At 52.7% G+C, this 26,470-nt stretch overlaps 1 protein-coding gene across 8 annotated transcripts in view; it reads right to left on the reverse strand.

Moving 5' to 3' along the window:
• SNX29 (sorting nexin 29) overlaps positions 1-26,470 on the reverse strand; it is a 473,360-nt gene that overhangs the window by 228,183 nt on the left and 218,707 nt on the right. The window lies entirely within an intron of this gene.

The raw sequence follows: 26,470 nt of genomic DNA on the forward strand, positions 1-26,470 counted from the left end.
AAATGTGTCTGTCTTTTTGAGCACATACAACTGTCATTTCACATTCAGTACCAGAAACACACAGGGAGAAATCGGAGTCTGGGAGCAAGGCACATCTGTGTGTGCGCACAGTAGCAGGGGCTTCCCCGCTGCCCCGCCCCCACCATCGCACTTAGCGGGGTTGAACGGCTTCTCAAGAGACGGCAAATGACCTTCCACGGCGACAAGGGCCCACATCAGCATGGAAAAGACACTCTGGGGGCTAGCAAACAGGGAAACGAGGCAGGGACAGGATTCCAGATCCACCTGTATCCCAAAGGATCACAAGCACCGCTAGGACCCGGTCCCGAGTGACCCACTGCCCCCGTCTCAGCTAGCTTGTTCTTTGTGACTGCTCACAACTGGTCGTGGGGCGTCAGATGATGTCCCCAACCGCAAAGGGAGATGTCTGGCACGTGAGAGAGCAGCAGCAATGGGAGACTGGACAGAAGCAGTGGGAGAGCTACACAAAGCGGGTGACAGCCCAGGCCAGCGGATACAGCCGGGTAGGGCAGGGAGCATCTGACACACCCCTAGGATGCCATCGGATAAACATTTAATCCTGACCTTCAACAGCAGGCACAGATGGGTGTGTGCATGACCGAGACGCCGGAGCTGCTCTGAGAGATACAGAGGGACAGAGGGAAAACCGCATCGACACTAAGTGTCACCCCACAGCTCCGTCACGCAGCCTGTGCCTGGACCTCTGCAGCACGGACGTGGGAGCTGCCACTCCCCACGCCTCACAGCCATGTGCCCTGCAAGGACGAGACCCTGCTGAACCACAAGAAGCTGCAGGACTTGAGAGACAGAGACAGAGGGAGACCGGGAAAGCTATGAAGTGTAAAAGAACCTAGCTATTAAACACCTGCCAACCACTTCATCCGAACCCAACACCAAAAACAATCTATTCCATAGCTACGAGAAGGGACAACTACAAAAGGTGCATTCTGAGGGGTTTTCCAGAGTCATTCTGACTACTGGGGAATCTCCTCACTCACACTGGTAAGATCCTAACCCCTACCAAAGCCACAAAGGACTCCACGATACTAGATAATGGTGACCAGTATGCCCAAAGGACTTACACGGCCATACAAAGTTTTAATGGTTATTATTCTATTTAATCCCCAAGGCTCTGATGCAGGTGCCACAAGTGGTCCTTCTGTTTAAGCCCAGGGACCAGCCAGTGCTCCTGGATGTAGAACAAGGCCGCCAAGTCCCAGGAGGGCAGGGCCACACTGGCCATTGGGGCTGTAGAATCTTCTAACAGGGTGTACCTGAAACCCAACCACAAAACTATTCAACCTGAATCTAGGCCACAAGTCTGGGCCACAACAGGTATCTGGGCCACAAAGAAGGGCCTCCATAAGATACTGAACACCTGCACACATAAGAGGCATCTCAGAAGGCCACTAATGGATTGCTCTTTTGTAGCCTGGCAAGACCTCTCAGAGGAACACAAAATGCCACCCAAATTCACAGAACTATGTGTTGGAAAACACAAATGCTAAGAAAACAATAAAGAGTAATTGCTATTGATAACTGGAGATATTTATATTAGTCCTACTGTGCTAACGAGTACTTACTGCCTTCTTCTACCCACACAGTTCTGCTTCTCCTGCACACATTATTAGTCAAAGAGGCCCTCAGGCGATTTCCTGCTGTCCACAGCCAAGGCTGCAGGACCATTTACACACCGACACCGACACCGACACCGACACGCGCCCACTTTTCCCCGCTGGGGAGGAGGCCCACAGGTTGAGACAACATCTTCATTTCCTGTTGAGCTGCATGTGATCGGAGTCACTGGCAGTGACAACATCCAGCTACATCAGAGAGAACAGAACCCCTGGGATCCGTGCTCTTCTCGGAGACAGCAGATTTGTGCTTCTCTGATTACTGATGGAGGAAAGAGAAGGCCACTTTCAACGTAAAAGACAGGGACCAGAAGCATAAATACACGCAGGACTTGAGACCAGATTGAAAGTAACTCCCCTTTCTTTTTTTTCTTTTTTTTTTTTTTTTTTTTTTTTTTTGACAGGCAGAGTTAGACAGTGAGAGAGAGACAGAGAGAAAGGTCTTCCTTTTTCCATTGGTTCACCCCGCAAGTGGCCGCTACAGCAGGTGTGTTGCAGCCGGTGCGCTGCGCAGATCCAAAGCCAGGAGCCAGGTGCTTCTCCTGGTCTCCCATGCGGGTGCAGGGCCCAAGCACTTGGGCCATCCTCCACTGCACTCCCGGGCCACAGCAGAGAGCTGGACTGGAAGAGGAGCAACCAGGACAGAATCTGGTGCCCCGACCGGGACTAGAACCCGGTGTGCTGGCGCTGCAGGTGGAGGATTAGTCTAGTGAGCCACGGCACCGGCCCCCCTTTCTTAATTAAATAACAAAATCAAGGCGTTTGTAACTTCCTTCTCCCGCCAAGAAGTCAAAAGAGCAGGGTTCAAGGCTGTGAACCAACTTCCCTGTTCTCCTGACCCCCCCAAGTGCGGTCCAGCAGAGGGACAGCACGTGACTCAAGGCAGGCCAGTCACAGCCAGCACTTCCCAGCCAGCTACTGGTCCTTAGGAGGCACGCTGGGGGCAGTGCTGCTCCGTGAACGTGGGCACTGTCTCCCGGCACAAAGGCAGGAGCTCTTCCACATTGAACTTGAACCAGGAAGGATCCAAATCCCAGAGCTGCTGCAATCATCTTCTAGCTGTGAGGGGAAACAGAACTGTCTGATGATGGAGCCAATATGGAGAGTAGACATGTGAGCTGGGGAAATGATTGGAGAGAGAGAGAGAGAGAGAGAGAGAGACAAGCAGAGACAGACGGGGTTCTGCTAACACCAAATCCTGGATCAAGTCATTGCATGACCAAGACATACATTTTGACAAATCATCTAATAAAGTCCCTTTTAATATAAAACAGTCACAGCAGTGTTCAGTGCCTCTTGCCTCCACGTTGAGCCACTGTCCTCTCTATTTACGGGGAACCTGAAATGTCCCCCGGGCCAGTGCTCAGCAGTCATTAACCTACTGACAAGACACCTGGGTCACTCATGAACCTGACGCTGGAATCCCAGTTAATTATTTTTTCAATCTGACCAAATTCTAAAGCTCATTTTGAACATGAGCAAGTGAAAAAGAGGTTGGTTTGTTTGTCTTAAGAAAAGTCAGTAGGCTTTCCCTGCCACCACGGAGTCGTACAGAGACCCAGGTGCATCTGCGATTCGGCTTCGCGGGAGCCACCGCCATGGCTGAGGAAGGCCCTGCTGTTGGAGCTGTGCTGGACACTAAGGCCGCCTTACAAGAGATGCTGAGAAGCCGGCACCACGGCTCACTAGGCTAATCCTCCTCCTTGCGGCACCGGCACACTAGGTTCTAGTCCCGGTCGGGGCGCCGGATTCTGTCCCGGTTGCCCCTCTTCCAGGCCAGCTCTCTGCTGTGGCCAGGGAGTGCAGTGGAGGATGGCCCAAGTGCTTGGGCCCTGCACCCCATGGGAGACCAGGAGAAGCACCTGGCTCCTGGCTTCGGATCAGCACGGTGCGCCGGCCACAGCGGCCATTGGAGGGTGAACCAGTGGCAAAGGAAGACCTTTCTCTCTGTCTCTCTCTCTCTCACTGTCCACTCTGCCTGTCAAAAAAAAAAAAAAAAAAAAAAAAAACACAAGAGGTGCTGAGGGCCCCTCGTCCACAACGGCCTAGCATGTACGATTGCTGAACCCATCTTTGCGTGCCTGCATCCGGCTGTGATGAGCCTCGGTATGTGAGGTTGGTGGGGGCCCAACTTGGTGACGGCTGATGGCAGATGGAAATGCGGGGAATCAGCAGGCCTCTAGAACTGAGCTAAACGGGGCTGGTCTAGCAGGAGGTGGCGTTATTAACCCACTGTGCCACAACACCAGCATCCCACGGGAGCACCAGTTTGAGTCCCAGCTACTCTGCCTCCCGTCCAGCTCCCTGCTAATCTGCCTGGGCAGCAGCAGGAGATGGCCCAAGTCCCTGGGCCCCTGCCACCCACGTGGGAGACCCAGATGGAGCTCTTGGCTCCTGGCTTCAGCCTGGCCCAGCCAACTGGGGAGTGAACCAGTGAACGAAGATCTCTTTCTGTCTATTTCTTCCTCTTTCTCTGTCAATCTGCTTTGCAGATAAATAAAATGAGTCTTTAAGAAAAAACTGGGAGGGATACTCCACACAGTGTTTGGCTGCAGCTGTGTGGTGGGTAAGGGCTCTCTATAGCAAATAATCGCATGGTGTACCTTCCAGCGCCAGAAACAACTCTGGGACACCGCTGCTCCCAGCACAACCTCTACACGCAGCGGCCCGCCGGGCAGCCATCCCCTCCTTCCTCCTCATGGCAAGGTCTCAGTTTTACTCAGGAAGGCTGAGTGCCGACCTCAAAGGCCTATTTCCCAACTCCAGCTAAGTCCTGACCAGTAAGATGCAGACACAGATTGTCAGAGGGATTCCTAAGACAGTCGTTAAAGGAAGGACGGATGGCAGGCGTGAATCCTTTTCTCCTACCTCTGTTTCCTCTCTGGAATGCAGACATGATGGCTGGGGCTGCAGCAGCCATTCTAGACCAACCTAAGGGTGAAGGCCACAGGCTAAGGAGGGCAGAGCAGACCAGGGCCCTGATAACTGGGCAGTTACTCACCAGCTCTGACTGCACAGGCACCCTGCAGAGGACAGCTGTTCTGTCAAGCACAAGGCCCTAAGGGTGCGAGTGCTCATCGAGGGCCCTGGTGTGCAGGAAGTCCCCTGGTTCCGGAAAGTGTTCCAGTGCAGGTAACACCTGAACCATGTCTTCAGGTGTTCTGTGAAAAGGGCTTGAATGCATCAGCCACTGTGGCCAACAGGATCCCTGGATAATCCCCAGGAGGTCAGCAGTGCCGAGGTACGGAGGATAACAAGATGTCTGGGAGACGGAGCTGCAGGAGAGGCCACGTCTCTGAGCACCACTGAAACCGGGGCCTTCGCCCACAGCCCAAGCCCCCCCAGCCCTGGGGCCAGCGTTCAGGAGAAGCCTTCGAGACCACCACGGATGCCTCCCTTTCTCTAACCCAGCCTTCCGACTCCACCAGCCAGATGCGGTGACCGCCAGAGCACCATGGACGGGTGTTTACTGAATGAGATTTGGGTCAGACTGGGGTAGGAAAGCCCCAAACATGAAATCAAAAGCTCAGTACTGGGAAAGAAACATGGAAAGTAGCTCTCAGTTATCTAACACGACCAGAGGCAGCAAATAGTGAGAGAAGGAGATCAGATGTTAAATGACATATCCCACCTCCCCTCCCAGGCAGAATCAAGTCCTACAGAAGCAGGAAATTCTTCTCCAATAACCCGAAATTGTTCTTTATTTCTGCGTCTTCACTGGCTCCTATGCTGTCCCTTAAGGTCTCTCCACACTGCCGAAAAGAACTGTGATTCTAAGTCAGAATGTAGATTCCAAACTCACACACAGACACAGATCAAATTTACAATCTATGTTCCCCTCTACCTTTTATTGTGATTAAGTTTTCAGCTCAAAACACTGATCAATTTTCCTTTCAATGAAAGAAATGTGCAGTGCAAATCTGTTCGGGCCCAGAATTGTTTCCATTTGTTTCCTCTGTGTCATTCCGAGGCTTGCCACTGAATCAGAAGCTGGAACCCTGAAGGAACTCCCAGCGTGGTGGGGGTGAAACATGTCACTGTCAGAAAGGACAGAAGCCACGATTCGCATAACAAAGCTCGCGACAGACTCCTGCAGCAGGGCACGGGGACAGCTGCCTGCACTGCTCCCAGCCACATGCCAAAAACCGGCTTCCAAATGTGCAAACATTATCATTGCAACTTCCTCACCGAATTTCAGATTGAGTACTGCAGGCCTGGGGGAGAGACCCGTGCCCAGCGAGCGGGAAGCAAGGGCACTGTAGGATACTCTGGGCACAGTGTGCGCAGCCTCCCTCAATGCAGTCCACACCACACACTCATGGAAGAAAAGAAACCAACAGCAGGTCTCCCACCAGAGTGGGGAAGAGAGAAACGGGGTATACAATTATTTACGTCAATATAAAGGGTGACCTAAGTGCAGTGCCCTAAGGGTGTCCAACAACCCACAACTGCGGGCAGAGACAGGATGGAGCCGGTCACCCAGGAAGGAGTTGGCTCTTTTGTATCCTGAGGGTTCAGGCAAGGAAGCTGTCAAGTGTGATGGCCTTAAGGAGAGCAGGGATACAGTCTGTGTGGCCAGAGTGAAAAGGGAAGGGGAGGGGGGCGCTGGGGACAAGCAAGGGGACAAGGCCAGGGAGGCCCGCAGGCCGATGCCTAAGGGCCGGTGAAGGATCTGAAGCAGTGACACAAGCAGATGGCTCGATCCGCAGGCTGCATAGGCCAGAGAGGTGAGAGACTGCGACGGGCAGCCGAGAGGCGAGCACTCTGTAAGCTCCAGGGACGACCGCCTGAGTCAGGAACAAGGAGGAGGACGTTTGCTCCCTCCCGAGCCACAGACCCTGGGCCTGGGCCTGGCCACTCCATCTCATTTGACTGTTCCAAAGCACAGTTCTCACCACACCCATTCTGCAGATGAAAACGTAAAGTTCAGAGACATGGCTTGCTCAAGGCACGTAGCTTAGGAGAGGGTACGGCCAGAATCCTCAGGCCAGCCAGCCTGACCTGGAGCCGCCCACACCCAAAGTCTAACGTACACCCAGAACAAGTGCTCACAAACCACTGCCCACCATAAGAACTGCCTGTGTACAGGCTGCCAAGAAACCCTGGATTCTTTTTTTTTTTTTTTTTTTTTAAGGTTTATTTGAGATGGAGAGAGAGATCAATCTTCCATCTGCTGGCTCTTTCCTCAAATGGCTCCAACAGCCAGGTCTGAGGCAGAATGAAGCCAGGAGCCAGGAGCTCCATCTGGGGATCCTATGTGAGTGGCTGGGGCCCAAGCACTTGCACCACCTTCCACTGCCTTCCCAGGTGCGTTAGCAGGAAGCTGGGTGGGAAGCCAAGCAGCCGAGACTCAAACCTTCACTCCAGTAGGGATGCCAGAGTCATCAGCAGGGGCTTCACCCAGAACCTCACAATGCCTACTCCGGGGCTCCCCTTTTACAGAAATGGACTCTGTACAGTAACTCAGCATCACCCTTGTAACTCCAGGGACAACGTCACTCTCAGTAGCCAAGCGTTCCACTACCCCACTGCGAAGCTCACTGGGAAGTTAACAACCAATGCTGTTCTTCTGTTTACCAAAGGCAACACAAGCCCAGGGTCCAAGCTCCTAACCCACATCTACAACCAAAGTAATTACAGCACAGGACACACAGACTGGGAAGCTCAACATGGCTCACGGGTGCTTTCTCCCCTTAAGGACCATAAGCCCTTTAGAGCACCTTCCAACAAAGCGTCCCGTACACCTGCCCCGTGCCTCTGCCTGACCAGCTGCTAATACCATACCCGGAGAGGTCCATTCACGAGTATTCCCAGACACAGGAAGTAGCTTTACTGATGCCACGCCCTTTCAGAATCCACAGGAAAAACCCTTAAAATGTACATACCCAGGATATGAGCCGATAATTCACCAAAAAGAAATCTGATTCATATGCATAGAGAAAAAGCATCTCATCTCCATAGCAACTCAAGAAATGCAAACACTCTGCCGGGCTTCTGTCTGCTGGCATTTCACTGGTCACCACCCCTGGGTGCTGGTGACACTCTCACATGGGCACAATCTTTCCAGGAGCAACACAGAACCCATAATACATGCCAGGGCAACCTTAGGACTTCATCCAGTAATTCCACTTAAGGGTCACATCCCCCGAATCGTGACAAACATGGGAAATTCTGTGTACAAAACACATCCCCCGAAGCACTTTTCAATAAAGTGAGAGTTAGGAAGAAGTCCAGCCACGGGACATGGGCTAACAGAACTCAAGTCCGTCCTCCAGATGGAAAATCGTGCACTTGGTGCAACTCAGCTACACAGAACACTGCATGACAAATACGGGGAAAAGCAAGGCACAATGCCGTGTGCACAGCAGGAGCTCGGCTTTGCCTTCACAAAGGCATCCGCACAGGGCACAAGGCATCTGGCGGAAGCTTGGCCTCCCTGATTTCTGTTGAATGAATAAGCTCTGGAATGTACCTTGCTAGTCAACCTGTGCCTCACTTTCTTCATCAGCCAGTTTAGCCTTTAAATGACTTGATATGGAAGAAATAAACTCTTATTCTTTTTAAAGATTTAGTTATTTGAAAGTCAAAGTTATTGAGAGAGGAAAGAGAGAGAGACAGAGACAGAGACAGAGAGACAGAGAGAGAGAGAGAGAGGTCTTCCATCCTCTTGTTCACTCCCCAAATGGCTGCAATGGCTGGGCTAGGCGAGGCCAAAGCCAGGAGCTTCTTCCCGGTCTCCACGTGGGTACAGGGGCCCAAGGACTTCGGCCTTTCCCCACTGCTTTCCTAGGTGCACTGGCATGGAGCTGGACTGAAAGTGGAGCACCCAGGGCACAAACCAGTGCCCACATGGGAAGCCAGTGCTGGAGGTCATGGCTGTAACCCATTGCACCATAATGCCAGCCCTCAACTCTCATTCCTAAAAGACACAACCGGGGACAGACATTTGGCCTAGCAGTTAAGACACCTGTGTTCCACATCGAAATGCCCGCATTCAATGCCCAGCTCTGGTTCCTGACTCCAGCTTCCTGCTAATGTAGACCCTGGGAGGCGGTGGTGACGCCTAAGTAATTGAGTTTCCACCACTGACATCCAAGACCTTGATCGGGTTCCGAACTCCTAACTTCCACAAGTGAAACAGCAAATGAGAACCTCTTCTGTCCCTCAAAAAACTATTTTTTTTAAGAAGATACAATAGTTACTCGCAGCCCAAATCACTTCTAGGTGACAGAGCAATTCTCACTTGGATTTGGTTTTGCATATTGTTTCCGACATATCTCAAAGGTGAGCATTAGGAACATGCGAGCCCCACCACCTCCTATTAGCTGCTGTTTTGTTTTAAATGCTAGCGTGTGCCCAGCTCAGCCTTGTTTGGTCTATCACCAAGAAAACTGGAACTTCCTGTAATGCTGACGGGACCTCCCAGCCTCTGGGCAAGGTGGAGGGGCCCATCTGCAGACTGCTGAGTTTCCCCAAACAGGCTGTCAGTCAGGAAACAGGACCAGCTGACACTCTGCCACCTCGCGCCGTGCCTGTGTCTGCACACGATGCGCCCTCCACACCGCCAAGGGCTGAGCAGATGGGTCACTGCTAAAGAGAACATGACTGTTTGGGAAATAAAAGCTATTTTTTTGTGACTGATAAATCGTTGCAGAATCTCTGTCCAAACAGGAAGCCTAAGACAAGTTTAAGAACCGGTTCCTGCCTCAGACCAGCTCACAAAGGCGTCTTCCCGGGCATCTGGAAGCCCATGTGGACAGCAGGGGAAAGCTATCTCCCTTCTCATGATGGGTGTGCTTTGCTTAATCAGACATGCTAGAACACTGGTGCGCACACTAGAGCGCTCAGGCCAAATCCAGCCAACACCGAGCTTCATAAATCAGGGTTCACAGGCACACAGCCACGGCTGCCGGTTACGTAATGCCACGGTTATGCCACAGCCAGAGGGCTGTTTGGCCAGCAAAGCCGAGACCATTTCCAGGGCAAGTCTGCTGAGCCCCATCCCAGAAAGAAGGCAGGCAGCTGCATCACTGCTCTCTCAGGGGTCCAGCCAGCACTGGGGCCTGAGATGGCAGGCACCGGCAAAGTCGACCGACACGGCAGGCTGATGCGACCTCAGAGCCAGTGCGGCTCCTCCCTTTCTGTGTGGCTGAAGACATCACCTGGTAGAGGCCGTCTGTCTCCCACCACCCCCTAAATCCCCTGGATGGAAGGTCTCCAACGAACGCACCAAGCATCTCACTTGATTAAAGTGAAGGTCATGAGATAATCTAAAAACATAGCCTCCTTCAAAGAGAATGTTTACAGATTTTAAATGGTAGGAAAGATGCTTGGGGTCATCTGCTGTGGTCCACGGGGTAGGTAACAGAAGCATCTATGCTTTGGCCCAAACCCCTGCTGGGTTCAACTGGCCGCTCAATCTCGGGGAGACCACGCCTCTCGTGTTTTTGGCTTCGCCATGCACAGTGAGGATCGGCCACACGTGTGCTCAGGCCCAAACACGGCCTAAACCCCGAGGGCCGTCCTCCTACTTCCGGCATTTGTTCACGGAGCATCCAGAACACCTTCTATGTGCCGTGCACTTGCTGGTGCTTTCAGTGTGGGGTAAGGTTAACTGGAAATTGACACAAACCGGGATGCTGGAAGAGGGGACAGAACCGGGGCGGCGTTAGTGGGGAGGCCAGGGAAGCCTTTGGAAGGAGGGGACAGGTTCAAGTTCAGCCGTGAAGACTGAGGACCTACAAGGCATGTGGGGATCAAGAGAGATGAGCAGCCAGGGAGACGTTCTTCCAGGGAACAGGAAGCATCAGCGACCCACGGGAGGCTCCCCCACGTAGTTCACTGTGGGGAGGGATCTCACACAGCACCCTGGGCTCTTAAATGAAGACCTCCTGCTCTGATGGGCCACACGGCCCCAGGCACAGCAAATCTCTACGCCCAGCTTCCTGATGGGAAGACTCAAGAGATGGTGACTCGGGTCTGTCCCAGCCCAAGGTAGCAAGAGCATAGCACGCGCCAGGGACTGTAATGAGGCAAAGCAGGAAGAGGACAGTGGGCAGAGCACAAGAGGCCCAAAACGGGGCTAGCAAGGTGGGCAGCGGCCAAGCCAGGCAAGGTCTTGCGAGCCATGATGGTGAACATGGGGTTTACCTGCAATGGGAAGTCACTAACGGGTCTGAAGCAAGGAAGTATATGATCACATATGTATGCTTAAAAGAAAACTCTGGCGGGGGGAGGACGGACATGGGGGTCCGGGAGAGCAACTGCAGTGACAAGGCTGCTCTTGGCCAGCTAAGAGGAAACCACACAGGCCACAGCAGCTGATCTTGATCTCCAGACCCTACTCTAATCTCCTGCAAGTGGCTACCAGGAACACTGCCCTGAGAATTTGAGTAAAGTATCTTGTTTGACTAGTAATGTCTGCCATGGGCACAGGCGGGGGACCAAGAGCCACATGTGTCCCCGTCTGTCCTCCATCTACCTACAGAGACTTAGAGCCGCTCCTCTCACACTCACATGAGCACAACTCACCCCGGGGCCAGGGAAATGCAGACTCTGAGGCAGACGTGGAGGTGGGCATGAGGTTCTGAGGCCTAAGAGGCTCCCAGAAGACGATGCCAGCTGGTCCCCGGTCTCACTCTGAATAGCAGAGGCTTAGAGGACTTACTCCCCACCACACACAAATTTCCTTAAGATGAGCACCAGTTCATTCCCAGGACCTGACACAGAAAGGACACTCAATGAATGCTGACTGAATTGAGCTGGTCACTGTTATGTGTATGACTTTCAGCCCTTGTCTACTATAAAAAGAATCCCAAGAAATGCCAGGAAGCTGATCGGGGAAAGTATCACCCACAGAGGTGAGTGGCACCCAAGTGTGCAGCGTCCAGCTTCTAAGAGGCCACACTGCGGCCCAGCGCCGTGGCTCACTCGGTTAATCCTCCGCCTGCGGCACTGGCATCCCATTGGGCGCCGGGTTCCAATCCCGGTGGCTTCTCTTCCAGTCCAGTTCTCTGCTGTGGCCCAGGAGGGCAGTAGAGGATGGCCCAAGTGCTTGGGCTCCTGCACCCACATGGGAGACCAGAAGGAAGCACCTGCTCCTGGCTTCGGACCAGCGCAGTGCACCGGCTGTAGCAACCATTTGGGGGGTGAACCAATGGAAGGAAGACCTTTCTCTCTGTCTCTCTCTGTCTATAACTCTACCTGTCAAATAAAAAAAAATAAAAAGAGGCCACACTGCACTATCGAGGAGGCAAAGATCATTTGAGTGGGGTCAGGGGTCCCAAAAGTAAACAGAATACAAAGGCAAGGAATGTGCTTCGCAGAGCTGCTGCCAACCACAGGGAGAATCAGAGCAGGGCAAGGAAGAGCAACAGCCTGCCTCCTGCACCCCCTGGTGACAGTGACACAGAAGCCACCAGGGGGAGTCTGCATCCTCACAGTCCTGGTCGCTAATCCCAGCTGATGCAAGCATCCAAAGACAGACTAATATCAGGTCTGAGTCAAAGGCTCTAACCAGACCCTGCGGCCTGCAGGTGGGATCAGCTAACCAGGGGATCTGGTGTGAAATAACAGTTGCCAAGACCTGAAGGCTCAGTCCAAGGCAGTCAGCACGCCCTGGAACCCACAGCCCCCTTTCAAAATTAAACCCAGCACCCGCAGCTCCGTGCTGACCCAGTCAGCCAGGAGAGCTGCCTCCCACCCCTCACACAGTCCAGATTCCTTTCTCTCCCTCTCCCTCCCTCCATTCCTCCCTTTTAGACTCACAGAATTACAAAAGCCTTAATTTTTAAAGAGTTTACCTTAATGGTGCACATTCATTTTCATGGGGCCATTAAAAAACCATGAGAAGCCCCTGAGCTGCGGGGCGGTGATTCACGCTTCCTGCCAGCACACACCTCACCTCTGGGCCTCTGCGGGTTACAACGTCTCAATCTCTCAGACGGTATTAATTCATTTTATTCTGCACCTTTCTGGGTGGCTGCATATTGACATCGAACACATACAGCACTTTGCAAATCTCCAGAGCGTTGGATAAGACCATTCTTCAGACAACGTAAGTGCAAAGAGATTAATCATCACCAGGATTAATCGGGAGGAAGGAGTGGGACAGCAGGGAAGTCATTTTTATGCAAGGGACTTGGTACCCTGGATGAAGTCGGCCCTTGTGAGGAGGCTGGAGGAGGAGGGCTGGATGCTGGCTGGTTGCCCAGGGTAAAACACAGAGTTCGAGGGCTGTCTAACTGGTTGGCTAACAGGAGGGCCTCTTTATGAGCCCCAGTGCATCACTGCGAAAGTTAACTACGACAAAGATGGCCAAGTTGCTGTGCAGCCGGGTGTCGGAAAGTCAACACACTTTTTCATGGATGAGGGGAGCTTGCTGAGTTCAGGAATAATAAAAAGGCTCATTTGGGCTTTGCTCAGAGTTGGTCCCTTAAATCTTCCAACAATTCGGAAAAGGACTTCAAACTGCCTCCACCTTGCAGCACGCACCTGGGCTGACCCAGACACCCGCAGCAGACTTTATGACACACCCAGAGCCAAGGAGGAACAATGCCCTTGAGAGGTTTAGTAACACTTCCACTGCCTTTATCTCTGACCAACACTAAAGGTTCCATTACTTCAAATATGAATGTCAGGGGTGGGCATTGTGGCACGGCAGCTAAGACATGACTAGGGGTGCCCGCATTCCACAGTGGAGTCCCTGGGTGCCACTTCTGATCTAACTTCCTGTTAGTGCACACCCTGGGAGGCAGCAGACTCAGTACTTGGGTTCCTGCCGTCCATATGAGAGCCTAAAATAACTTCCAAACTCCTGGTTTTACCCTGCCATAGCTCTAGCTGTTGGGGGTATTTGGAGAGTGAACCAGCAGATGGAAGGTATCTCTTTGCCTTTCAAAAAATAAATCAAATAAATTAGATTCTGAAAAGAACAAAGATGTCAGAAGAGATTCTGGATGGCAGTAGGAGGAGCGCTGGAATGCAATGAACACACCCTAGCCTCGCTGGAGTACAGCAGAACACGCAGGAAGCCCAGTCGTCCTCACCCTCAGGGGCCCAGGCTTAATCCGGAGCTGGCCCTGTGAACGCACAGCTCACGGGAGCTGCCCCTGCTCCTCACCCACCGTCAGCTTTGCCTTGGGCTCATTCCTGCGGCACTGTGGAAGCAGCCAGGACACAGAACTTGCAGCTCCTAGGCTTGTCTTGGGACTGCCTGGTTTTGTGCCTGTGTGCAATTACAGCAAACCAAACTTCTGATTAGAGGGTGGACGAGTTCTTGAGGGCCCTTCAGAAAGCTGTGGCCACCCCACTCCCTCTCCTCTCCTGGAGAACCCCTAATCCCCACTCAGTCTTCTCCCTCCGACCAGACAGCATTTTCTCCACCTTCCCGGAGGCCCCAGCTATATCCACAATGGGCTAAGTGCTGTCCATGGTGCTCCCTGGACCCTCCTCAGCCCCAAATCAGGGAATACATGCGCGGTGATGGCCCACCTGTCTCCCCGCTGGGCTGTGAGCACTAGGGTGCCCCCTCTGCATTCCTCATGGGGCCTGGCCTCGGGCAAGAGCCCAATAAACTTGTCGTGAAAGCAATGAAGCAAAAAGAGAGGAGAGGGAATGAGGAAGACAGGAGAAGCAAGGAGAGATGCATTATTCCCACATCAAGTAAATGTCTAATGCCAGGTGCCCCAGCAAATCTTCCTCAGGCAGTTAGTACTGGACACGCAGATCAAGAAAGGAGAGGGAGAAACCACTCACCAGCCTGTCCCTACCAGCACTCGGGCCAGGAGACGCAGGCTTCAAACACAAAGCCATCTCCCTGGGCAAGAGTTGAAAGCTGTGGCTCTGTACCCAGCAGACCTGGGCCTGTCTCCGTTCTCTCCTCCTTTACCGACAGGGCCTTAAACAAGCTGCATAACCAGGGCCAGTGCTGTGGCGTAGCAGATAAAGCCATCACTTGCAGTGCCGGCATCCCACATGGGCGTCGGTTCAAGTCCTGGCTGCTCCACTTCTGATCCAGCTCTCTGCTATGGTCTGGGAAAGCAGTGGAAGATGGCCCAAGTCCTTGGGTCCCTGCACCTGCATGGCAGACCTGGAAGAAGCCGCTGGCTCCTGTCTTTGGATCAGCCCCAGCTCTAGCTGCTACAGCCGTTTGGGGAGTAAACCACTGGATGGAAGACTTCTCTCTCTCTCTGCCTCTGCCTCTCTGTAACTCTGCCTTTCAAATAAAATAAATAAATCTTTGGGGGAAAAAAAATCTGCTTAACCTCCCAGAGACTCGGCTTCTTCGCAAGGAGAACTGGGGAGCGATGAGAACCCCCAGGAAGCTCTGGGCTAAGGATCCCATCCAGTAACGACCACCGAGCGCTTCACCTGGCAGAGAGGAGGCCCTCAGCAAATGGTCACCACCAGGATGGCAAAATGCAAGAGGAGCCCTGTGGGCCCACTGGACCTGCCCACAGGGCCAGACCACCAGGCAAGGCAGATTTCAATTCAATGACTAGCACACTGCTCTCACCTGATTTTTTAAAAAAAGAAACAGCAAGGTGGTGGGGGAGAGCATTGGAGGCGAGGGCTGCAGTTTCATGTTTCAGTTTTGCTGACAGAGTTCTGAAGACGGGTGGTGGTGACGGCTGCACGGCACTGGGAACGTGGTGCGTGCCCCTGGATTGGAAGCTTGAAAATACGGACAAGTGGTAGCTTCACTATGATACACATCTAGCCACAGTTAAGAATAAAACTCTGGGACAAATGTTTGACACAGCATCCTCTAGGCATGCCCACATCCCATATCCTAGTGCCTGGGTCTGAGTCCCGGCTCAGCTCCCAAGATTCCAGCTTCCTGCGAAGGTACAGCCTGGGAGGACTCAAGTGCTCAGGTCTCTGCCACCACCTACAGGCTCCCAGCTCCTAGCTTCAACCCAGGCCAACCCCAGTCGTTGTAGGCTTTGGGGAACTGAACCAGGGAATGGGAGATTTCTATGTCACACTGCCAGTTAAATAAATGAATTTTTGAAATTTAAAAAAAAAAAAAAGGAAGGGGGGTGGACAACAGCTGGAGTCCAGATTTGGAATCCAAAGACTTAAACTCAATTCCCAGCTCTGCAGCTTGCTGGTTGGGCACTCTGCATTGCGCTTCGGTTTTTGTGCTTACTAAGTGAGAAGAGTAACAGCCCTGACTAGTCATCTCAATAGGATGGCAGGGGTTGCTAAGACTGCACTCTGGGGCAAGTGTTGGGTCACAGCAGGTTACCACACATGGGACACCCACATCCCGTACCAGAGCAGGGGTTCAAGTCCTGGCTACTCCCCTTTCCAATCCAGCTCCCTGCTAATGCACCTGGGAAGGCAGCAGATGATGGCTCGAGTACTTGAGTTCCTGACACTTGTGTGGGAGACCTGGATGGAGTTCCTGGTTCTGGTCTTTGGCTCGGCTCAACCTCAGCTATTGCAGCCATTTGGAGAGTAAACTAGCAGGTCGGTCTCTCTCTCTCTCCAATAAATAAATCCTTAAAAACAAAAAATAAAGAAGAGTGCTCTCTGCAAACCACAGAGCATCACCACAACACAGCACAGCAGCTCTAGTTTTCTTCTCGTCAACAGCAGAGGCCTATGGAGAAGCTGTGCCGAGCCAGCGGCTCTGGAACGCACACATCAGTGGTCTTTCTTCCTCACAAAATTGGACGCTGTGGGAAAGGCAGCAAGAGAAACAAATGACTGTCATCCTCAACCTCACGAGCTCGGCATCTCTCAGAAGTTTCCAGAAGACCAGTGTGCCTGGAGCAGGCTGGGAACCATCAAGAATGGTGCAAGATAAACGGAGACCAGCTGGGCCTTGAACTGGCATTTACACGGGGTACCAGCATGGCAGGTGGCAGCCTAACCCACTGGGCCGTAAGAATAGCCCCAACAGTCACCTTTTAAAGAGACTTAGTTTAACACCAACAAGTATCTGCAGCAGGGGTGGAGAATTGCAAAGGTGAGTGCAGCCTGGGGTCTAGTTCTTCACAGTTTTTACTTTTTAAGACTGGAGAGGGAAGGAGGAAGAGGGGAAAGAAGGGGAAAGGGGGCAGAAAGATGGAGGGCAGGCAAACAGGGACCAGCTAAAAATCCTGAAATACTTGGGCCTTGAAAACTGATGGCCAACCTCTAACCTCTAAGACACCACAGTGAACAGCTGCCCCACGTGCTTCAGGGGCAGCTTGAGATTTGTCCACGTTCTGCAAGAAACCAAACGCCAAGGAGGGCCAGCTCAGGCGCAGTCAGGACAAGCTCCCACCTCGGCAGAGAGGAGGCAGCACGGCGGGCGTCCTCAGCCTACCTGGGAAACAGGCAGAAGGCAGAAGAGGCGACAAGGCCAGGAGAGGCTTGGAGCACGCTTGTTGGAGAACCTCCCAGGGCGGCGGCTCCGGCATTCCTCCCAGCTCCTCCCCATTGCCAATCAGTGGAGATTTCCCATGGTGCTTCACACTTCCTGGGTGATCCCAGGCAAGTGGCATGAGCTCTGTGACTGCTCACTTACAGAGCGAAGACCCTAACATCACCCAAGTACGCAGGACTAACGTGAGATGACACGGGCAAACGTGCCATTCCTGAAACAGAGCCTGGCACAGACCTGAGACCACCTCAGTGTTCTCTGTCCTGTCTGACCACCCTCTCCTGCCAGAGGTTTGCTGGAAGACACCATTCATAGACAGGGACAGGGAGAGTTTCGCCCTGAGCATGGCTGGCCAGCGGAACTGAGACCCCTGGTCAGTGGCGGTGCCCTGAGACAAGCAACCTCTCTCAGAGCCCCCAAGGAAGCTCAGGACCACATGAGGTAGAGGTGGGCGGGGCACCTTCAACAGAGCCCTTGGAGAGGAGACAGACAGGGCCAGGGCAAGGATGTCTCAACACAGGTGTGTGCAACGCGCCCCGCCCCGCCACTTGCCAAGGTTAAAGCCAAGAAGCAGGACAGCCCTATATGCCACTGACACCCACCCGGTCATCCTGTGGACACGACGGAGACCAAGTCCTGACTTCCCAGGCTCATGACCCAGATCAAGTCCTGACTACCCAGACAGAGCAGTGTCCTGCCCCCACCCTCCACTCCCCTCCCTCCACTGCATCCCCGAGTCAGCAGGGAGCTCGCCACCACGCAGAAGGAACCAAGATCCCTGGCGCACTGCGCGGGAAATGCTGAGCACAATGGGGTGGGGGGGACACTCCTCCAGCACACGCTTCACACACGGGCACAGCTACGAACCATTCAGGGCACTAGAACTACTTTGCTCCCGTGCCAATGGGGAGAGAGCGGGCATCGAGACAGACGGGAAGAAGCACACACTGACATGTGCAGTGTGGAGCTACTCACGGCGAGAAAGTCTGTGACGACGACGCCCCCTTCTCCCAGAAACTCTGCCTGGCCCGCTCAGCTTCTATTCTTATCCACTGCTCATTTGCGTAATTTTTACACTGCAGAATATAGCTGGCCTAAGAATATTTTTTTATAATTACACCCATCACAGGAACTGTCAGAATCTAATGAAGGATAATTTCAGCTATTATAGGAAGCTTAAAAGATCATTTTCATGAATAATTCGTAATATGAATCATTAAATTCAAACAATGTCAGAAATTGCAAAAAAAATGAAAAAAGAAAGAGAAGGGACCGATCATAGGTGCCTAAGTACGCAGTCCTGTAGAGGCAGAGCCCAGCTGTGACAGGCACAGAAGCCACACTGCGCACAGGCAGTTAGCACGGGGTGGGGGTCACGCCCATCAGTTCACAGCGCTTCCCTCCTTCCATTGCTCCCCAGGTGCCGGAGCCCAGAGGACAAAATTCAAGCCCTTAGCAGCCCCAGAGTGGCCTCCTTGCTCTGACCCCAGCCTGCCGCTCAGCTCTTCTTCCTGCCCCCGGAGACCCCCTCCAGGCCCCAGGCTCCCAAGGCCTCTGTGCCAGTACACACATTACCCTGCCTGCTTCCCTCCAGGAGACAGAGCCCCACTAGAAAGGAAACAAACCTACCGGGCAGGCAGAATCAACACGCAGAGTGACGTATCCTCCTAGAAAACTATTTGAGCAGGTGGATCAAGATAGAGCTGTGCCCCAGGGCTCACAAACTCTATGAGATAATACACATTCTTGCTGCCTTCCACTGGATTCTACCGTCAGCCAAAGATGGGGGGATTCTAATTACTCAAACAAGGCCGCAGGCCTTAATAAACCTCAGGTCATCGCAGAGTCATAGTTCCCACAGCTGGTCCGTGCAAAGTCGGCAAAGCAGGACACACAGCTGGGTGTGGGGTGCAGCTAAGGCCAGGGCAGGTAGTGAGGATGTGGGTGTGTTGATGAAGCCAGGGGTGGTCAGAAGCAACACAGAAGTGACTCTGCTGGGCCCAAGAGAAGACCAACTGGCTGTGAACCTGCAAAGCCCCCCATCCAACTCTCTTCTGAGAAGCAAGACAATCAGAGGACGATCCTGGAAACTGAACTGTGTCCCAACTTGGATCTAAAAAGACACATTATATTAAAAACACACAAGAGTTTTCAGAGAGAAGAATAATGCTGACACTAAGGGGGGAAAAGAAGAACAGCCTGAATCTATAAATATCCTACTTCTTACCCAGATTCTTAACCACCATCCAGACTGCTGCCCCTGCCTGTGAACCAAGTCTTCCAACTGCAGGTGACATCTCGTTAGCGGGCGGGGAGAATCATCAGTGAGTGTCACAACTGGTGTTTATTAAAAGCGAGCAGAGCAGCATGTAAAACACAAGAATGTTGTGCACACGGTAAAGGTTAAGCATTCTTCCAGGAAAGCTGTGTCCCTGTTACATAACACCAACACAGGTACGCATGCTGAGTGTAGTTCTTACAGCTGGCTGTAGCACCAAGAGCTGAAAAAAAGGTCAGAGACGACATGTGATGATGAAGGTGACTAGCAGACGGATGCTGCACCCATGCACTCTCGTTCAGCGGCCTCACGTCTGCACATCTTTCCCACCAGAGTCAAGTCCCTGGATACAAGGACACACAAGGATGAGGCTCACTACGACCTGTCTGTGGTGGCAAAAGCCTGGGAGCATTGCCAGTGCAGTCTGTAAGGGACTGCTTTATAAAGTACAGCCGCAGTTCACTCTGCAGGCAGATTTTTTCAAACTGATTTACATCTCGGTCTATGGTCAGGAGGCTGATTGACAACTGGTAAGTGATACATCATTCATTGCAAAGGGCCGGGGGGATTTGGGTCAGTGAACGCTCTCCTTAAAGGGGAAGACTGGTGTGTGTTTCTGTGTTTGCAGGCTGTGTGCTCTCTGCTGGGAACTGTTCCACTGTCCCACTGCAGCCCAAAAGCAAATATAGGCAGTAATGAGGGGATGTGGCTACATTCTAATAAAACTTTATTTACGAAAAAAGGTCTGTGTTCTTACCCATTGTGTGCAACCCCTGGAATAGATTGTAATCTCACTCTGGGGGAAAGAAAACAGGTGTAACAGGTATGCACATAGCTGTACAGTACAGATTTGTGTGAGTTTACATATACTGATTAACACTGGCTGCCTAAAAGCAACCCCACTGCAGGGAGAGTTAATGTTATCTATCTATGTACTGCTGAACTTGTTATCAAGAGTATGTATGGGGCCGGCGCCGTGGCTCACTTGGTTAATCCTCAGCCTGCGGCACCGGCATCCCATATAGGTGCCGGGTTCTAGTCCCAGTTGCTCCTCTTCCAGTCCAGCTCTCTGCTGTAGCCTGGGAGGGCAGTGGAGGATGGCCCAGGCGCTTGGGCCCCTGCACCCACATGGGAGACCAGGAGGAAGCACCTGGCTCCTGGCTTTGGATTAGCGCAGCACACCAGCCCTAGCAGCTATTTGGGGAGTGAACCAACGGAAGGAAGACCTTTCTCTCTGTCTCTCTCTCTCTCTCTCTCTCTCTCACTGTCTATAACTCTACCTGTCAAATAAATTTAAAAAAGAGTATGTATTACTCCTTTTTAAAATTCTATTAAAATATTCAACTATTTGAAAATCTATGTATGAAATACAAGCTATCTAATGATTACTGTCACTGAAATCAAGTCCCTGTAATATATTCTACCAGTATTTTTATCATTGCAGAGAAAAAAATGGAACCTTCCATAATGCATATTTAATTTGATGCCAACTATCATGCAAAGAACTCTTCCTAGAAATTGTCCCAAGAAGGTGGAAAGAGAAATAACAAGTCATGAGAAAACTGAGAAAACAAAACTGATTCTCATCTCCCGGGGAGAGAGCAAATGACAAAGAAAGAGGAGTTAAAAAGGTGAGCTCCTGAGTGAGGGCACAACCGTGACTTGAGCCAGGGAGCTACAAACCTCACATTCCTGAAGAGGGGTGCGGAGGGACACCATCCCCAGAGGACACAACAACGGAGCACCATGCCAGGGTTGGGGCCGGGGTCTGAATCCCAGTTTAATCTGGTTCTCCTGGTTTTGGCCAAAAGCTGGCAAATGGGACATGGGTCCATGGTAAATCCAATTCTCCCTGCTCCAAGGGCACCTCAGGTTGAACAGGGAGATGAGCATGGGACAGCAGGCACTTGGTTATCTTGTGGCTTAAACATAAAGAACAGGAGCACTCCTGTTTCACCCCAACACAGGGCATGAGTCCCCGCCCAAGGCATGCTACCATGGACCTCAGTGCCCAGAAGAGACCATCGCTCCCATTTCTACACTGGGCTGACCTGGCCACTGTCATCACTTAGCAAGGTCACACCAGCTGCAACCTCACACGAGTGGCAACAACTGCTCATGTCCTGCAAGAGCCACTTTTTCCTCCTCCTTTGGCAAGATAAGCACCAATGTTTGGGTTGGCACTTGGCCACCTAGGCACGCAACAAAGAGACTGCTTCACAGCACCCCTCATGGCTACATGTGACCCACAGGAAAGCATCATGGCAAATGGCAAAGGAAACAACGAGTGAACTTGAAGACTCAACCACAGACATGATCCCAAAGGAAATCCAGAGGACTGGAGGGGAGGGGGCCAAGTAAGGTGCCCAAGATCATACTGCGAGCAAAGCGCAGAGCTAGAACATTCCATGGCACAACCCACGGTGTAAATCTCTTAACATGTATTTATTTATTTATTTAAAAGGCAGAAGAGGAGAGATGGGGAGAGAGAAAGAGAGTTGGACAGAGACACAAAGAGAGATCTTCCATCCAATAGTTCACTCCCCAAGGCCACAATAGCCAGGACTAGTGGATGCTGCAGCCAGGGGCTCCCTTCAGATATCCTATGTAGGTTGTGGGGGCCAAGCACTTGGGCCATCTTCTGCGGCTTTCCCAGGCACATAAGCAGGGAGCTGTAATAGCAGCAGGACTGGAACTGACACTCCAATACGGGTTGCTAGTCTCTTAAGCATTGGCTTGACCAGCTGTACCACAACACTGCCCCCACCACCCTCAGCGCAATCTACGTCTTTACGCCCTAATGCTTCTTAGAACCAGCTGCCTGATGAACGCTGCCCTGTTTTCCCCTGGAAGAGTGAAGGAAGAGGAAGGAGGCATGCCCACCAAACTCTGCGCCAGGCATCTCAGACACACCCTGACAGGGACCTCACACTGACACCACTCACGCTGCACCACTGCCTGCGCTTCCTACAGAAATCCCCACCAATTATTATCATTTTTCTTCCATCAGCTTTCTTCTTAGCCCATAAGAAGTCCAAGTGTCAAGTAAGGCTGGAGGAGCCGGTGTTAGGGCACAGCAGGGCACACTGCCACTGTGACACCAGCATCCCATACTGGAGCGCCAATTCAAGACCCAGCTACTCCACTTCTGATCCAGCTGCCTACTAAGGCGCCTGGGAAGGCAGCGGAGGATGGTCCAAGTGCTTTGGTCCCTGCTGTCCACACTGGAGACCTGGACTCAGCTCTGGGCTCCCAGCTTTAGCCTGGCCCAGCCTTGCCTATTGTGACCATCTGGGGAGTGAATCAGCAGATGGCAGCTCACTCTGTGTGTGTGTGTGAGTGTGTGTATGTGTGTGTGCGTGTGTGAGAGAGAGACACTCCCTCTATGTCGCTCTGCCTTTGAAATAAATAAATCTTAAAAAAAAAATAATCACTATTGCAGGGAGGGTTTGCTAAGCCCTTGGGACAGGAGATGCAGACCCCAAGAGCTTGAATAAGAGTTTGAGTTTGAGGGCCGGCGCCGCGGCTCACTAGGCTAATCCTCCGCCTAGCGGCGCCGGCACACCAGGTTCTAGTCCCGGTCGGGGCGCCGGATTCTGTCCCGGTTGCCCCTCTTCCAGGCCAGCCCTCTGCTGTGGCCAGGGAGTGCAGTGGAGAATGGCCCAGGTGCTTGGGCCCTGCACCCCATGGGAGACCAGGAAAAGCACCTGGCTCCTGGCTCCTGCCATCGGATCAGCGCGGTGCGCCGGCCGCAGCACGCCAGCCGCGGCGGCCATTGGAGGGTGAACCAACGGCAAAGGAAGACCTTTCTCTCTGTCTCTCTCTCTCACTGTCCACTCTGCCTGTCAAAAAAATAAAAAATAAAAAAAAAAAAGAGTTTGAGTTTGAGTAAGAGCCAACTGCCATACCTGTCTGACAGAATCCACTCCAAAGTATCACCCGTGCCCGAGGGCTTACAAATAATTCCTATTTTCTCCTTTCATGCTCATCTCCACCATTTCTTAACTCTCCATAATGAACAGAGTTCCATTTTCTTAACAAATCAAGAAAACACAGATTGTTTACCAACAGTAAAGGCTGAAACCCACTGAAGGCCGGCCCTGTGGAGTGCAGGCTGCCGGGGGCTGCTGTCAGCTCCAAGCCCTTGGCTTTACCCAGAAGGCAACCAAGGCCACAAAGGCAAGGCCTTGTCACTGCGCCAGCTCCCAGCTCATTCCTGATAGCCCAGGGAGGGGGGGGGGGGGGCGGTGCATACTGCTAATAGCATTATAATGAGAGGAACCGGATGCAAATGAAGGCAAGAGTAATTAAAGGTAGAGCGGAGCTTGACCTAATTGGCTCCATCTGGAGGAAGCATGGTGTTTTGGAAATAGTATGTCCTCAAAACAGTGAGATTTGGGGGAAGAATCTAAGAGAAATGAAACAGTAATGGGGGCCAGTGCCGCGGCTCACTAGGCTAATCCTCTGCCTGCGGCACTGGCACACCGGGTTCTAGTCCCGGTTGGGGCGCCGGTTCTGTCCCGGTTGCCCCTCTTCCAGGCCAGCCCTCTGCTGTGGCCAGGGAGTGCAGTGGAGGATGGCCCAAGTGCTTGGGCCCTGCACCCGCATGGGAGACCAGGAGAAGCACCTGGCTCCTGGCTTTGGATCAGCGCAGTGCACCAGCCGCGGCGGCCATTGGAGGGTGAACCAATGGCAAAGGAAGACCTTTCTCTCTCTCTCTCACTGTCCACTCTGCCTGTCAAAAAAAAAAAAAGAAGAAGAAGAAGAAGAAGAAGAAGAAGAAAAGAAACAGTAATGGGGAGCCTGGCGGGGCAAGAAACTCCAGCTCAGGCGTGTGCCTGCAAGGCCTGCAGTCAGTCTGGTCCTGAGTGCCCAAATGCATGTCCCACAGCTCACAGCAACCTGGAAAAGCCAGCACTCCCTCTCCCACAACCCAGGGCCCCAGGGTGCGAGCTCCAGGGGGCAGACAGGTGCATTCCTCCCTTCCCGGTCAAGGCCTCCAAGGTCCAAGCCCTCCCACTCCCAGCTGTGCACTGGGGCCAAGCGCCCCACGGTGATGGCAATGTTGACAATCTAACACTTGCACAAAGTGTGTGGCGGGGACCAAAACTCAGTCTGGACCCCTCACACACACTGCTCCAAACTTTCTAAGCTTCAGTTTCCTCCCCTATAAGATGGGAACAGGGCGGGCTGCCTGCTCAGCGGCCAGCACAAGGCTTGGCGTGCGGTTCTGAACGCACGTTAGCTGCTGTACTGTAAGACACCCGACGGCCTGTTAGGCTTTCACTCACTAAACATCCACTGATCGTCTCCAGCAGTTTTAGAACTGGGCTATGAAACAGGCAGCCATCCTCTAAGCTCTAGGGGAGGGCTTCCTGGAGCAGTGCCATCTGGCTGGTGAGTGTGGTAGCCCAGGTGGTGTGAAGACTGGAGCTGGTGTGGGGCCGCGCCCCAGACAGGGAACAGAGTGGTGCGTTTCCACTCTGCAAAGAACGAGCGAGGCCATCAACCAGAGATAACCCAGAGGCAGACGGAGAACGAGCGAGGCCATCAGCCAGAGAGATACCCCAAAAGGCGCATGGGCCTTGTCTCTCGAGAGGGTGTCTCTTTCCTATCCAATCCAAGATAGAGAAAGCATTTAGACAAGCTGCTCTCACCAAGGTACCAGGCATCGCTACCCACTCAAGCGAGGCAAAATGACCAGTTGCCTTACGAAAGCTGTAATTAGAAACTTAAAACAGCACAGTCTTCAAAACCAAAGTGGCATTTAACAAAACAAGCCACCTGTCAGCCTCCAGGAAGGAGAGGAGCTGCAAACTGAAGGAGACGCTGAGTGACAAGCACCCGACAGTAATCACAATGCCCACACGGCCCGAAAAGGGACGACGACAGCGGGGATAAACACGCGTCTGGCCAGGGCCCGGGAAGCAGAGGAAGCAGTCCCACTGCTGTTTGTCTGTGCCTTTGTTTCCTGCCAAACAAGAAAAAGGAAATGAACAAAAATCACACATCAATACTTATTATTCGCAGGCAATTGCTCTCGTAATGATTTGGGGGAGGCAAGCAGCCAGCTGGAGATGAAACCAGGGACAGCAAACAAAACATCGCCCCTTGAGGAGGTCGCCAGAGAGACACGGCCACTTCCAGAACCCGGGACGTGGTGCTCTTGCAACCTTGACCCCAGGTCTTTGGTGGAGCTTTCCCAGTAGGGCTGGCACAAAGGGTGCCGGTGTCCACTGTCCCTTTTTCCTTATGTGTCCATCACGCAACCCCATTTCCCAGGCTTCCTTTCCATTAGGGTAGCCAGAGAGCTGTGAGAGGGGTGATGGAGGGCAGGAGCAGTCTGCAAGCAAGCTTCTCCTCCTTAAAGCTCCAGATCGGTAGGCAGCCCAGCTCGGAGATGCATCTCCGCCCATCCAACTGCCTGCTTCCGCCTGCAGAAAGCACACACGTGGGGCTGGAGCGCGGGGAGGCCATCCCAGGAGGAGAGCCACGCACTGTGGACAGAGCAGGGGCAGAGAAGCCCCTGGGTCCCTGATGGCCACGACGCCATCACACCAGCTCTGGACTCGCCGCTTCTGCCAGAGGAGAGAACAGTCTTACAGAAAGCACTGGCACGTGGGTTTTCTCTCTTACACAAGCCAGATACAATCTCCCAAATAAACATCAAAATTTCATCAAAGCGGGTGATTGCTAGGAAAATGCACTTTTACAACAATGCTCTCAAACCCCCTTCCAGTAAGATCTCTAACCACCAAACCTCTTCTGTATAAAACACTTTGGAGTTGCCACTTTCCCAAATCATTCGGCTGCATGGTCATCTGTGGGCCTGCAACCCAACACCCTCTCTTCTCTTTATCAGAAGCCATCTCAGGGCCAGTGCTGTGGCACAGTGGGTTAAGCAACCACCTGCAACAGCGACAAACCATGTGAGTGCCAGTGTGAGACCCAGCTGTTCCACCTCTGATCCAGCTCCCTGCTAATGTGCCTGGCAAAGCAGCAGAAGATGGTCCAACTGCTTGGGCCCCTGCCCCCTTGTGGGAGACCTAGAAGAAGTGCCTGGTTCCTGACTTTAGACTGGCATAGCCCTGGCCAACGCAGCTATTTGGGGAGTAAATCAGTAGATAGAAACTCGTGGCCGGCGCCACAGCTCACTTGGCT

The sequence above is a fragment of the Oryctolagus cuniculus genome, chromosome 19 (genome assembly GCF_051225735.1).
Source record: "Oryctolagus cuniculus isolate XC-2025 breed Fujian yellow rabbit chromosome 19, ASM5122573v1, whole genome shotgun sequence".
NCBI classification, from domain to species: domain Eukaryota; kingdom Metazoa; phylum Chordata; class Mammalia; order Lagomorpha; family Leporidae; genus Oryctolagus; species Oryctolagus cuniculus.